The sequence below is a fragment of the Chiroxiphia lanceolata genome, chromosome 9 (genome assembly GCF_009829145.1).
Source record: "Chiroxiphia lanceolata isolate bChiLan1 chromosome 9, bChiLan1.pri, whole genome shotgun sequence".
Classification (NCBI taxonomy): Eukaryota; Metazoa; Chordata; class Aves; order Passeriformes; family Pipridae; genus Chiroxiphia; species Chiroxiphia lanceolata.
This window is the reverse complement of record NC_045645.1, coordinates 30,198,192-30,209,221: the sequence shown is the minus strand read 5'-3', so window position 1 is coordinate 30,209,221 and position 11,030 is coordinate 30,198,192.

Below are 11,030 nucleotides of genomic sequence, written 5' to 3'. Positions count from 1 at the left end.
ATTACATATTTGTCTGCTTCAAACCCCATCCCTGGGTGGGGTCAGGAAGATGTTTCTTACTGGTTTAGTTGGACAAATTCATCACTGGGGATCGTGGGGGGAATGGACTTGGCTATTTCTGGAATCTTCTGATAGGACTGAGGGCTGACATTCCATGTTCTGACAGCCTGTTCCCCCTCACCTGGGGCAGAGCTGGGGTCACAGCAGCCGGACTCCCCCTGGTTTCCTCCCTCCCAGGCCTGCCAGTGTAGTTTTCTATGTGTCAGTGTTCTCTTTTTCCATGGAAAACTTAAATTCACAATTGTGACCACTCGCTGTCATCCTGTCTTTGAGACACCAAAGGCTGAGGTGTCCCAGGGGACATGGTCTGCTCAGCTTTTGGTGGGACTGATGGAGTTGTTTTCCCTCTGTGAACAGCACAAGTCTCTTCAGAAACCTGGGGATGTAGATTGGCTTTGCAGAGTTCTGGTGTCTCTGTTGAATTCCCACCAATCTGCCTGTGCCAAAGAGCTTTAGGAATGGGAACATATTGGTTTCTTTGAGAGCTTCCCATGCCATACACCAGATCCCAACTACTAGATGGGAAAAATGATGAAGTAAAATCAAACACTGGATAAAAGTTTCTTGTAAGTCTTGGGAATAAAGAAGAGTGACAGCCTTTCATCGGGTTTCTTCCTACGAGTGAAGAGCTGTTAGAGCCCCACGTGTCGCTCTCCCTGAATTCCCAGGAGCTGGATGGAGTCCAGCCCTCAGTCCATTCTATCCCTTTTTCATTGTTGTTCAAGAAGATTTTAAAGACCTGACAGAACTTCTCTGGAAGTGTGGCCTGGAGGAGAGAAGGGAATACGTTGGCCCCCAATGCCAGCGGTCACTGGGGTTTGTGAGCAGGTTGGTGCTGGTGCAAGAGCAGTTCTGCTGCTCCTGCGCTGGGGGAGACTGGGAAATGCAACAGGAAAAGGAATTCGGAGGGCTTGGATGGTGAAATCCATGAGGGGAGTGGGCAGAGGTCTTTCCTGAAGAGGAAAGACCTTCCCATGGTCCATTAGCTTGGTCTGAGCCAGCAGTGCCTGAGGAGAGGTCTGTCCCTGTCAGCACCAACCCCTGGAATCCTTGTTGGCACTCCCAGCTCAGGGGGGGTGTGCTGAGCCACTGCAACAGGGATCCTTCTGCTTTGGGCAAGGTCCTATGGAGCTTGGACCTTCTAACAGGAGTTCTGGAGTAATTAAAGTGGGAGGGGAATCAATGAAACGGTGTCACCGAGTTGTGAGCCCATCTCCTACAAGACTAAACTAAATTATTGAAATATCATGTCACCTCAGGCAAAGTAGCTCCAAGTGAGCCTGAAAGGATGGAGAAACATCAGCTGGAGAGAGGAAGTGTCTCTGTTTATCCCTCCCCCCCCATTTCTGTGCTCAATGTTTCTTGTCTGGCATTTTAATGACTTGGTGCAAATGAAGACAAAAAGTATGTGAGGCATGTTGGTGGCCATGGGGAGCAGAGCTGGGTGCTCTCTGTGCACAGAGCTCCTGATGGAGATAGGAATGAGGAATTTAGCTCTTTTTGGAATGCAAAGGATTTAGTGAACTTTTGGGAACGTTCCCAGCTCTTTCTCTTCCTTAATACTCGTAATGCCGTTTGACTATGGAAGTGTAATGCTGCTCTGGGTATAGAAATGCAGATAATCTGGCTTTATTAGCTGCTGCTGGGTTCTTTGTTTCCAAAATAATTGGAATGTCATTGAGTTTCTCTTTGTTTAAGCAAGAACTATTTGCTACTTTACAATATTCCTCACATGCAGCATTTCCCAGTGTGCAGCTGCTTTGCTGCTGTAAAGAGATACCAACCCAACTTTGACCTCAGCAGCTGGAGTGATGTAGGAAGGCTGGGAGAGGACACATCCCCAGGGATAGTTTTGGGAAACATTCTGCCTACAGGTGGGAAGAGATGGTGAGAACACTCCTAAGGGAGAGCAAAGCAGGAGCAAAGCTGCTCCCCATGGAATAACATGAACATTTCCTGAGCCTGGAGAGCTGCAGGACTCCTTCCTCCCCCTTATCCCACTTCTTGCCTTCCACATCACCAGCCATCCCAAAGGTCCCCTGGCTGTTGAGGCAGGAGCCTGTGGAAGAGGAGTGGGCTGGGAGCAGGGAATAGGATGTACCAGGTTCTGTGCTAACCATGAACTGTAAATTGTGCCTCTGGCAACTCCTTTGGCTGCTGCTTTCGTTCAGTATCTTCCTGAATAAAATTAGATCCCTCAAGGAAACAAGTTACATCATAGATAAAAGCTCTGGGAAGGGAGAGACAATGGAGACTATTTTAATGTAAAAATATAATCTGGAAACAGTCAAGCTTCATAAATTAAATGAAGAGTGCACCTTAATCCAACCCAGTGAACAAGCCTGTCCTCTACTTAATGAAGTGCATATTTGTCATTATTATTTTCATTATTATTTAACCAGGCTTGAACGGTCATTAAAACACCTCTGCTGGTAAATAACACCTAAACCCATACACCAAAGATAGGTGAGTTGGGACTTCTTGCCAGAAACTAGCCTAATTCTGCTGTAAGAACCCAAAAGTACTCAGCTCACAGGAGTTAGTGCTGTGTCTGGGCATCGACTTTAAAGTGAAAATATCGCTTTCATATCCCTCCCTAGGTTTGGAGATGCACTTTATTGGAGGTCAGTGAATGCAAAGCTGATTTAAAAGAATGGATATTTGGTGTTGAAAACCACTTAAACGAGGTAAACACAAGGCAAAAACCCTAACTGGCTTCTCTGAGGAAGTACACAAGAAACAAGTAAGAGGTGAATATGTTAAAACTGTTCCTAAATTGCTTTTTTGCTGTGTGGGAATGGCTTTTCTGTAGGCCTGGCTCTTTTGGAACCATATGGATGCTCCCAGGGTGGGAGGTCTTCACAGTTTGGACTCCTTTTTTATTTCTGACAGTTTTTATTCTCATGTGATCAGCTAAATCTGAGGTCAGGAACTAGTTACAAACCAAAATGAGCCTTGGTAACTGTGTTTGCTCAGCGATTGCTGGGAGGTTAAACAGCAGCAGATGGTGCTGAGGTTTAGTCAGGAGGAAGAGCAGGTTGTTCCCAAAGGGCTGGGGCATGGAGCTTGCCTTTATGGGTGTGATGACACTGCAGAATTTCCAGCAGGATTTCTGGGGTTTGTGGCATCAACACTAACCCCTTGTGCATTGCACAAACTATAGATTTCATAGCCCTTGGAGCAGTTGCCTGTTTTGGTTGCCAATTTGTCAACCACTTATACTGAAGGACATTATTCCTCCTGAAGGAGACACTGTGTGTTTGATCAGATTATGGCACAAAGATCTTTAGTCCTTTCCAGCATTTGGGAAAAAATATTATTTCCCACTACATTAATATACTTAATTCTAGAATCTGCATTATATCCATGGCCTGCTATTTCCTATATATAGGCTATTTATAATCCCAGTTAGTGAAATTACAGCTGTTTCAATGCCAAAGCAAAAAGTCAAACACAAGCATATTAAATCTAATTTTATGCCCTTCATGTAAAGCTCTTCTGCTAAGACAGAAATACAGTGTAATTCAAACCACAGGCAAAACTGTGGGGGAAGCTGATACAATGCACTGCAGCTCAGCTGTTCCTAATTTAACCAATTCCCTGCCGAAATTCTCAGGACTGTTGCTGTCCACTTTGAACAAAACCTGAAGAAAACGAGGAAAACGCTAATGGTTTGGAGGTTTGCTTGGAAGTGTCCCAGGCCAGGCTGGACGGGGCTTGGAGCAAGCTGGGCTGGTGGGAGGTGTCCCTGCCCAGGGCAGGGGTGGGACCACACGACCTTTAGGAGGTCCCTTCGATCCCAAACCATCCCGGGATTGTGTGTTTGCAAAAGCGAATCTTTCGGTCCCGGGGCACCAGTGTCTGACTGAGGATCTCTGTCCAGACCCGTCCCTGGAGCCCCGGTGGCAGCAGCGCAGGCTCTGCCGGAGGTGGGAGCGCTCCCGGCAGCCGGTGGGTCCCGGTTAATTGCGGTAATTGCACTAATCGTTGGGAAGGTCTCCACCTCGTGGCTGTGCCGCGCCATGAGCCGCCTCTGCGAGCCCGCATTGAAACAGGGAAAAGTCAAGCGTGGCACGTGTTTGTTACTGCCCTAGAGAGCCTTCTGGGAATCCTTCGGACATACACGAGTGTGAGGGGTGACTTTGAAGCCGTGGCTTCCTGGACTCTTCTGGGACTCAGTGATGGAGTCGTAGAATATCCTGAGGTGGGAGGGACCCACAAAGCTCTCAGCAACATAAATCATAGGATAGTCTGAGTTGGAAGGGACCTTAAAACTCATCTCATTCCACCCCCTGCCCTGGGCAGGGACACCTTCCACTAGCCCAGGTTGCTCCAAGCCCCATCCAACCTGGCCTTGGACACTTCCAGGGATGGGGCAGCCACAGCTTCTCTGGGCAACCTGTGCCAGGGCCTCCCCACCCTCACAGGGAACAATTCCTTCCTGATATCTAATCTAAACCTACTCTCTGTCCGTTTAAAGCCATTCCCCCTTGTGCTGTCACTACATCGAAGTCCAACCCCTGGCCCTGCACAGACACCCCAACAATCCCACCCTGTCCCTGAGAGCGTTGTTCAAACCCTCCTGGAGCTCTGGCAGCCTTGGGGCTGTGCCCACTGCCTTGGGGAGCCTGGGCAGTGCCAACCACCCTCTGGGGGAAGAACCTTTGCCTGATATTCAACCTGATCCTGCCCTGGCACAGCTCCAGCTGCTCCAGGGTCCTGTCCCTGCTCACCCAGGGCAGGGATCACAGCTGCCCCTCCGGAGGAGCTGCAGCCCCCGCTGAGCTCTGCCCTCAGCCTGCTCTGCTCCAGCTGAACACACTCAGTGCCCTCAGCCACTCTTACGGCCCCTCTAGGCCCTTCCTCATCTCTGTAGCTGTCCTTTGGGTGCTCTCTAACAGCTCTACACCCTCCATTCAGTCCTAAGATTCATCCAAGTGACAACACTTGGGAACTGAGATGTGCTGGAGCTTTACACTGGGCCGGGCCTTGCACACAGATGTTCAGATGGGGCTCCACTCACAGGGCAAATTAATTTCTCATCCATTCATTCATCTCATTTTCTCATCTGCTGGGTCCCAGAGGTGCTGTTTCCCGGGGAGACAAACACAGCAGAGTGTACCAGGACACCCTTTTGAGCAGAACTTGTTCTTTCCTTCTCACCACCTCCATCTCTGGCCCCTGCCCCAAGGCAATAGGAGCTGATTCTCCGGGACTGTTCCCAGGGATTTGAAGAGAGCTGTTTGATCCTGTGTTCTGCTGGGATCACAGACTTTGTTTGATCAGCAGAGCTGGCCTTCTGCTGAGCTTTGGACCAGTCCTCACTACCCACTTAACAAGGGCTTTGAATATACTCTGAAAGAGAGCCTTGTTTAAAAAGTAACATAAAATTGACCTTTGGAAGTCCCAAGGCACCTTGATCACACCCCACTTCTGTGCTTTTCCTTGCTTTCCAAAAGAAAACCCACACCAGTGGATCATCAAACCCAAATAGATCCACTTTCTTTGCCAGTTTAAAAACTCCCAGTGGGTCACTTCTTGATTTCATCCATCTAAACCTTCAGCAGGACATAGTATTTATTTCAATATTATCTTTCTGCCAAATCCAGTGCAAATGTTGGACTTAGATATTGAATTGGTTTTCATTTTTGTACAGATAATTCATTTTCTCCCCAGAATTCTTCCTCAGTTCTCTGGTATAAATGGCCCTGCTTCAGTCACACACTGTTCTTAACCTACTGTTCCCATCTCAAAGCTCCCAGGAACACAAGTCCCAGCAGCTTAATAACTGAGTTGTTGTGCCTTTGGGTTTCTGCCCACGCTGCTCTGGAGATGTCTCTGCCTGGGACAGCACATCTTATCTGTGTAGGCCCCTTTCAGCGGGAGAGAGCTGGAACTGTGCTATGGGAGCAGCCTTTGGGGCAGCAGCCTCTGCTGGATTCATACAAATGAAGAATTTAGAGAGCTGGGTCACTTCCCAACTGGAATGTCAGGTAGCGAGCGGCTCTGAGCCCAAAAGGAAACCAAGGCAAGTTGGACGGGGCTTGGAGCAACCTGGGATAGTGAGTGGCATCCCTGCCTGTGGCAGGGGTTAGAACAAGATGGGCTTTAAGGTTCCTTCCAACCCAAACCATTCCAGGATTCGTTGATTCTATGAAATAACTACTTCTGAAGGGGGAAATTGTTTTCCTGGAAAGCTCTGTACACCCAAACTCCTTTCAATACACAGAGAAACCAGCTCCAAGCACTAAACTGAAAGTTTAGTGGTACCAGTGCACAGTTTTTATCTGATTTCTTGCCCTGAAAACAAAACCTTATTTCCTGCCTATTTCTGAAGATCCATCCCCTGCTCCTGGGTTTGCTGAGCCTGTGCTGGAAAAGCCACACTGTGACATTATAGAGTGGCAGGAACAGAAAGGGGTAGTTGGGTGCTGAATGTTGCAGTTCAGCTGTGTGCTCCCTGTTTATTCTGGTTTTGAGGACTGGGTTTAGAAATACTTTACCAAGAACAAAAAATGCAACAATAAACCCCCTGCAAATAAACTCACAATAAAATCAAGCAAGAAATAGTAACTAAATGACTGCAATGAGCATCCTAAAAAGGCTGAAGAGATGCTCTGATCACAAGGACGTTCCCAACCCCTCTGTTACTGCCACCAGTGTGTTAAGCAAGAATAAATTTTATCTTGGCATTCAAGAAATGTAACAGAAAACTCTGCTGTGTTCCATTTCTGTGAATGATTTTATTGTATTTGAAGTTTATGTTCCAAGTTATTAAAGTGTGAAGATCTTAACAGTCTTTCCAGCAGCTCAGGAAGGATGGGCATAGAGAATGTGTGGTTTTACAAGCACTTGAGATGTCCTCTCCTTGTAGCAAAGGAGTAGCTTTTTGTTTTTATTTTATCCATTGCCTTGATAAACAGCAATGGTTCGATCCAGAGGTGGCTGGAAATGAAATGAAGGAGCCTGTTCATCTCATGAGCTGCAGCTCAGGCCACTCATGGGTTATTGTTTAAATTTCACTGGAATCAACATTATTTCTGATGCCTTTCTGCATAACAACCTCTGGCTTTTAGACTCTTAGACCCAGGAGGCTGAAGGCAGGAGGTAAATCTAACCAAGATGGGAGCATCGAAATAGGAATTGTCTTTTTAAGTATATCCCTGAAAATTTTCCTACAGCTCAGACACTCTCCCTGGTATGGGCCAGTTGCTGTAGCTGCAGGAACAATTCAGTCTCCCAGCTTGGCTGGTGTTGGTTACTCAGGATGTGAACTTGGGGTTGTTCAGAAAGGGCTTGTCCCGGAGCTGTACAAAGGGAGGGAAACGTGCAGCTCACGCTTTTGGAGCTCAGACAAACCACAGGCCATGACCAAAGTGTCACTGGATGCTCCATGACTTAGAGCAGAATGGGCCTGCTTGTCTCACATGCCACTGTGGTTTGGCCCCAAACCAAGTCTCTCTCTCACAAGTCAGACTTTATAGAAGAAGTTCAGCCTGTGACAGGGCACTGGCAAAGCTCACTTTAGGCTGAGCTCTTGATGTAGTGACAGGAGCTGTGCTCTGAGCGTGGCCCAGGGGCTCAGTGACCCCAGGGGAATGACTCCCTGCTGCTGCACCAACCTCCCAAGGCCCCCCAGGAGCTCGTTTTGCCTCTCTGGTGCTGGCTGGCTCTGGGGGTGTGAAGGTGAGGCTGAGCAGCCTGCAAGGGCCGTGCAGCTCAGCTGCAGCCGGGGGTGGGGGGATTGGTGCACGCAATTAGATTTTCTTGGGTCTCGGAGAATGAGCCTGGAATCTTGCCAGCATACATTGATTTATAACTTCTCTGTTGACTCTTGCTTTTAGTTAGGCTGGAATCACTCTATGAATGGAGCTTTTTAAGGGTACCAGGACCAGAGTTCAGTTCTGCTCAGAGGCAGGAGCTGCCAAAGTGTGCAGAGAGCAGGATGTGCCTGGCAGCTCGGAGAAATCTGGTCTCTTAATGAGTGGGTGTGGACACAAACCAAATGGGCAGTTTGACAGCTAATTAATTTATATTCATTCACAGCTTTAGATGGCAAACCAGGGCTGTTGGTTTATATTTTACTTAGGAAATATCATATTCAGTTGCCCAGAGCAGCTGTGGCTGCCCCACCCCTGGAAGTGTCCGAGGCCAGGTTGGATGGGCTTGGAGCAACCAGGACAGTGGCAGGTGTCCCTGCCCGGGGCAGGGGGTGGGACTGGGTGAGCTTTAAGGTCCCTTCCACCCCAAACCAGTCTGGGATTCTGTGATACCCTTCTTCCTTGAATCTCTTCTCTACTGTGTCTGTGCCTCTACACCCCAAAAGGTGTTTGCTGCCCATGAGGAGCCGAGGGGATGAACTGGTGCCTGGCAGGAAGGCTGCTCTGTGCACTTTTGGACACCTGTGGCTTTTAGGGGTGATGTACATCTGGGATGCAGAGCTGCTGGCACTGGTGGGTCCTGTTTTGGACACAGTTTGGCTCCCTGTGCTCTGCAAAGGCACAGATGGGCTGGTCTGGGGCAGCGAGAGCTCTTCTAAACAATCAATAAATTCCCCCAAAGCAGACATTCTGTCTGGAGCATTTCAGAGCAGACCATAAGTCTCACCAAGCAACAACCTGGCTGTAATGGAAACTGCCAGGTGAGTGATGCCAGGGGATGGATTACCCATTCTGTCTGTCACCTGTGTGTGCATTAACGACTGTGTTTCGTAAGGGGAAGCCTTTTTTATCACCCTTCCCCATGAAAGGCTTTTCATTCTTATCATGAATTAAAGCTCAAGTCCATTCTTATTTAACTTATCCCTTTAATCCTAGAAAATGCCGTGCCTGGCAGAAGGCTCCCGTTTCCCAATAGACTATAATGAAAAAAATGACGTGAAAAACATTCCAAGTTTTAAGAACATCTCTGTTCTGCCAAGAAGAGTGTGCCTGTGGAGAATATAGTCTGTTTTGGTAGTAAAACTACCTGTCCACTGCACAGAGGCCTTGGAAAGTTATCCTTGGTAACTACTGCAGAGGTGCTAACTTACAGGCTGGCAGGATTTTAAAGGATGTTTTGGTCTTTATGGGCTTAAATGTAAAAACTGAAACTGCAGGGGAAAAAAATCACCCCAAAATGATGAACTCATAAATTAGGTGGACTTGGTTTCTCCAAATGCTGGGAAAACACACTTCAGGTGCCTGAAGATATTTAGTGCTGTCTGGCTGAAGAAATAGGCAGGATATTTAATAATGTGGGAAATATTTCAATTAGCCAAGCCTACACACTCACAAAAGTATAATATCGAGGTTGGAAGTGTGAGCTCACTCTCTAACACTTTCCTGGGGATGAGGAGGTGGTGGGAGAGGTGCCATGCAGTTGTCATCAGGGGCTCAGCCTGCACAGACAGGTGCCTGGAATCTGGACTTCAGTTTGTTTTTAAACAAAATAAATTTCTGACAGGCTTGAAAGGAGCAGAGCGTGTAACTTTGGAGAGCTAAACATTCATTCTCTTCTTCGTTGTGTGAATGGCACAAACACCCAAACTCAGCCTCATCCCTGGAAGTGTCCAAGGCCAGGTTGGACGGGGCTTGGAACAACCTGGGCTAGTGGAAGGTGTCCCCCCATGGCAGGGGTGGCACTGGATGGGCTTTAAGGTCCCTCCCAGCTCAAACCATTCTGGGATTTCTTGTTTCAGGGAGTAGTTTTATTTTGTGATTTATGATCAAGGATGTCTCTGTTGGTCCAGCTTGGTCAGAACACACCCACAGGGCAGCTCTATCCCCTTTCTCTCATGGGTGTTGCTGTGATGCTGTGCCCCAGCTCCTCCTGAGAAATTCAAAATAGGAGAGTTCATTCCAAGGCAAGAGCTGCAGTAATTAAAATCATGGGCTTCAATCTGTCAACTGCATTCCAGGGGATAGCTCCTGGCATGAGAGGAATGGGATGCTTTTTGATGTTATCTATGAATTGTGCCTGTCATTGACTCCAAAACAAGCTTTAGTCTGTGGACTGAAGTGGCAAAGCAGCTTCTTTGTAACAGGATTATGATACTTGAAGTAATTTCCTCTTCTTTCAGAACTTATTCTGGGCGTCAGCCAGGAAATATTGCTGCTTGCCTGATAGATAAGAAACGCAGAGCTGTACTGCAGGACTAATGCTGTTAGAACTGCAGCAAACATCTAATCTAAGATCCTTCTGCAGTGTACAGGACTTGCTTCTAATATTAAAATAATTAAGAATAGTTCTGCATTCTGTAAGGCTATAGTGTGATGGAGGTTTTGTAGATTTTCTGAATATTTCAAGAGTCCATGTTAAGTAATTCAGAAGTATTAACGAGACAACATAAAGGCTAGATTTTCTCTGGTCAAATTAATTAAAAAAATGTATAAATGGATCAGTTTTGAAAAAAATATACTCTAAGTAAATACGTTTTTTCCCCAAATATAAAAATTATACTTGCTTTTTGAATTCTCTTATCACTAGAATCTCTCTGTGCCTCTAAATTTCCTTTCCAGAAAACATTCCCTGTAGAAGAGACTTGTGTAAACGTTATGTACAAAATATTTGGACGTAGGGATGGATCTGTGGGAGCCTTTGGCATTGTGCTGGCATTTCAAGGTTGATTCCAACCTTAAGTGTGAAAAGCAATTTCACCTTATATTCTGCAACCATTAAAAAGAAGAGTAAAAATCCCTGCTTTTCGTAATCCCTTTTCACAACATCTCACTGTGATTTACCAGCAGAGGGAGATCGTGTTCTTGTTCTTCTTATTTTCACCCTGGTTGCCTCATTGGCTAAACTCTAATGAAAATCCTGCCTTGGCCAGTAGAATATGTTGAAATTTTTGGTAATATAATGCTTGTCAAGGACAAAATTTTGAGGTATCATTTAGGTTGGAAAAGCCCTCTGAGATCATGGAGTCCAACCATTGACCCAGCACTGCCAAGGCCTCCATGAAATCGAGTCCCAGAGTGCCACATCCATGT